Here is a 4,877-nt window from a genome sequence, read left to right as displayed (position 1 = left end):
GGAGGATTCTACCTCTCAGATATATGTATGTGTATAAGGTACTAAAATTATTTTATATAAGAAGCAAAAATAGTAAAGAAAGTAGTGAATATAAATTGAGATTAAGGCATGCTGACAATTATACCACACCAATGCCAACAAACACCTTCTTTTTAAAAAATTATTCATTTTTAGCACCAAAATTGTTTAATGTATTACCTTGTGAAATTAGTAGTCTGTCGTTTATACCTTTCTTGAAATGTATTAAGGAGTGGGTATTTTCATTACAGAATGTTGAATGTTTATTAAATGTAAATTAAATGTTTTTAAATGTATTTTATATACTGTTTTGATGTCCAGTTTTATTGTCCAAAACTAGTGGGAGGGATATGTACTGTTAATGGCCATGGTTTATAATAATAAACACTAATGCTGAAATAATAGTATTTTGTCTTTGTATTATGAGTTATGTATGAAATGTTGTATTGTTGGTTGATAGGCAAATGTATGTGTGGGTGTAGGAAATTGTACAATGGATAGTATTTGTTTAAAATAGATGTAGACATAATGATGATTATAATTTATAGTTTATTTTATATAATTAGTGTAAGTGTGATTTATCTGTTTTATCTTGCAAGTATGAATCTAATTGAATTTTGTTGGAAAGAGGGTTTTAGGATTATGTTATAATATTTGAAAATGTATAATTGTTGTTCTATCACTGCTAGTTCTTTTATTTTTATGAATCATGTAAATGCCTCAAAACAGGCTTTGCCTTGGAGGCCAATACTTTATTTCTCGGTATATGTATGTATGTATGTGTGGCATGAATGTTAATGTGTCAAGGTCAGCCAGTACTGATATACTATGTAATCGAGTGCTATGCACAGGATTATTTTGCTATGTATGTGGTTTGCATTTATATTTGTTGTATATTTGTATTGAATATGTTGGAATGTGTGCATATTTATGAGAAATAAAGTTTATTCTATTCTATTCTATACTTCTTTACGTGTTTATAATTTCTTGTGAACTGATAAAATAATATTCTATTCTTTTAGTTGTAAAGCTATATTAAAACAGATTTGTAATCAAAATGACCCGACTGCATTGTTATGATAAAAAGTTCTATATAGCGCCATGAAAATAAGAAAGGTAACACTCAAAAATAAATAAATCCACAAATACTACACAATATCAAAAAACAAAGGGAACGCGATTTTATATTCTCCTTCTAGATCTTATTCATTAGTATAATATATTAATGAAATAAATCAGTTTTGATCGATGTCCATGTAAAATTTATAATAACGGTCGTTAGAAGATAATGTTTTCAAACAGAAAAATCAAAAAAACAATTAATTAAGCATTTTATATACATTTGTCATCTAATAGTAATGCAACTATCATTTATATTTATAAATTAACTCCAAACATAAACAAATATACCTTTAAAATAAAAACAAATGTAATGGAAATGGTAGGCTTTCTTACTAGACCCTACATGCTTAAATATTTGAAAATATTCACACAATAACTTTGCAAATATTATTTTATCTGTATAATCGGATATTGATATTATAAAAAATAATTACACATTATAGTTAAAATCATTACAGTTATAGCTCGTGAAAAAGTTTTTATTGTCCAAAGTTAGATCTTCAGTAGAAAGCAGCTATTGGTATAGCGTGCGGAGTAGGAGCCATACAATCAATAATGTAATTGGAAGGAGCAGGCTTAAATTGTAAATGGGACCTAATCACAATCTCAGTTTGACCTGTACTTGCTCTCAGCCGCTCCTAGTAATGTGGTTCATTAAAATTTATTTCATAATAAACCAATTCTGTATTATGACATTTGTGAGTTACGTAGATATAATGCTACTGTATAATCGGCTATTACGTATAGAGAAGCATGTGTTAGATAACAAACTTCACTGAGTCTGCACGCAAACATTTCAAGTCTTTACTATATGTTTTAATTCCACATGTTAATATGTCATATTTTCATACACCGTTTATTTATTCTATATTTTCTCGTTTACATCACGGCCACTCATAGGAGCAATGTAAGATATTTTCCAACGCTCAGCCAAATTTTTTTATTGCCGATATAGAAATGTAGATTTGTAACAAAGTCTTTTTTATAGGGCATTTTGTTTTCGAGACATCGGACGGACAGACGGAAATAAAATTTTCCAGTTTGGCAGTGGTAGGCTTTGCCAGCGCTCAGGAAATAACCTACCAGTATGCATAGGACTTGCAGGCCCTTGAGTACCTCCGTCCTTGTGAATTCCAGACCTCTGGCAGCTCGTAGCCTCTGGGATATCCTGTCCATTATGATCTGTACGACTCTAGTTGTTCCTTACCTAGTCACTAAGAGCTCCTTATTTTTAGACCGACCTCTCTGCCCTCTAGGTGGAGTCCTTTAGTTCAGATTTATAATTGAAATAAAAATACCTACATTTGTAAACTATGTGTCTCTGATTTTGGAAACGATGTAAACAGTTCATTTGAACTTCTTATTCACTGACAGCGTCGGATTCCAGACGCAACACTAAGGCAAAGGCTAACTGGAGGTGAAGTCAAATTTCACTTTGAATCAACACTTCCTACAATGGCTACGTTAGAAGTATGCCACGTAGTGTTAAAGCAATGTAAGAAATGACAGTACCTTTACAAAACACAAATTTCCCCTGTAGGAAATATACACTAAGGCAATTATTAAATGCTATGTAATGATGATGATATGTCATGAATAAATCCAATTAAAGATAGCGCAGTAATGTTATTTTAAAACAATACATGTATAGCCTGTAGGAATTACACTAAGCTAACTATTGAACTAATAGTAATGATATCGGTATAATCGAAATAAAATTACGTTTCAAGCTGAAAACAGGTAAAACAATTATAGTTTTCTAACCAAGCAACGTACTGTAGTGACCATCACAAGAACAAAACATAAATTGTAAGATTATCTGGGGCTGACATAAAGCACTGTTACGTCGTAAACTAAAGATAAATTATTGTTTACGACCGGCCCGTAAACGTGCAATAGTGAAAGTGTTTTGTAATTACGGTTATATTAGAGAAGTGCAATATTCAATTAAAGATAAACTCTTCGGATACAGTATGCGGTAAACTAATAAATTAGCTTTTAAGCATGGTTAGTAATAATCGACTTTTTAAATATACCTATTACGAAAGCTTTGATGATGTTCGAAATATATTGCATTTATAAGAAAACATTTGCATTTGATATTTAATTTTGTATTCATCATTACAAGCGTTAAAATTAATTTTGAAATATTCGAACCGAAATAATTGAGGAACGAATAATCAAGCCACTGCCGTTTAAAATTGAAAAACATAAAAAGTTAATGGAGTAAATCCAGGAAAGACGTCCATCCATTGTTGGCGAAATATACAAAAATATATAAAGAATGTCAGTAACAAAAAAACTAACGTGTTCAGGAACAGACCCAATTAGTGTAGGACGAGATAAATTTGAGCCGCGTCTAAAGAACGATTCTCTAAGAACGAAAGATCTCTAATTATATCCTAATTGTTACTTTGTGTATTCTACAGTACCACTCCTTTTAATAACGGAACCGCCTTCTTAAACGCCCTAGTATTCTTTCATTAAAAACTTTCCGATATTGCATTGGTTATTGTTTACAACCGACTGGTAACTCAGATGATCGAGAGGTTTAAATCGTTAGAATTTCGATTTGTGTCAAAGAGTTAGAGAGCTTAGGAACAAATCCGGTTTGTGACTGTTGCACATTTTATCACTATTTCACCGTAGTACTATATCGACTCTTATTTTGACCTTAATTTTGTTTGATGACATCCTCTCATAGGCTAGTTGCCAAAGAGGACGGTCAGAAAAAGGCTTCAAAAAGGATCGGTCTTTCCTAAAAATCTGCTGATAACAAACTGATTTGTATCTTTTATTTCAGTTACTGTTTTAAACCCACGGGATGTACTCCTATGGTCATGCTATCGTTCTACTAGATTCCTAGTGTACCTAATTGTTTTATAGTGGGGTGTGATTAAAATCCACAAAAGACACATCTAGTGTACAATAGCATTTAAATTAATAGCAAATATTTATTTAACAAAAACTGCATACAATTATAAATAAATTCTTTTAAGTAATATAATACTGAAGATAAAACATAGGTTAGCGTATACCTAAGCGATTGTAAAACTAAACATCAAAGGTCTACATTGAATGATTCTAATGAGTTTTGTGTCTTGTTTATGTTATAGTGAGGTGGTTAGATTTTACCAACTAAAAAGTGGTTAATGAGCTTACAGAGACAGATGCGCATTGATTATCCACCAGACTGGTCGAGTCCTGTAGCCAATCAGCCAATCAGAAAGTCCAATAATCTCGTCTCTCCAGATCACAATTCAATTTATCAGATTTACTGGATTACTTGCGTTCATAAAAGGAACAAAAACTTTCCTTTTTTTACTGATAAAGATTTTAGGTTTGAGAAAAAAATTTACTTACTGCAATATATTATTACAAGGTTTAAACATATGTAGATAAAAGGTGCTTAATGTGCTAAATTCGCATCGAAAATCAGTCATATTAATAGGTCAATTTGCTCTGGTATTTCATTTTTAGTCTATAAAACCTTTGGCCTCGAACGTTGAGGGAATTAATGTTAGCTGTTTGAGTCAAAATACGTTTAATTTTAATATACATAGCAATTAAAAGTACTTATGACTTGTAACAGCTAACATTAATTCTATTAACCATTGGGGCCAAAAGTTTTATGGACTAAAAATGAAATACCATAGTATTGACCTATCAATATGACTGATTTTCGATGCTCAGTTCAATTTTTTTTTATGATGCTGTGCTATTATCCAAAGAAGTTT

This window comes from Homalodisca vitripennis, unplaced genomic scaffold, assembly GCF_021130785.1.
Source record: "Homalodisca vitripennis isolate AUS2020 unplaced genomic scaffold, UT_GWSS_2.1 ScUCBcl_620;HRSCAF=3037, whole genome shotgun sequence".
Lineage (NCBI taxonomy): Eukaryota > Metazoa > Arthropoda > Insecta > Hemiptera > Cicadellidae > Homalodisca > Homalodisca vitripennis.
This window is presented reverse-complemented; position numbering follows the sequence as displayed.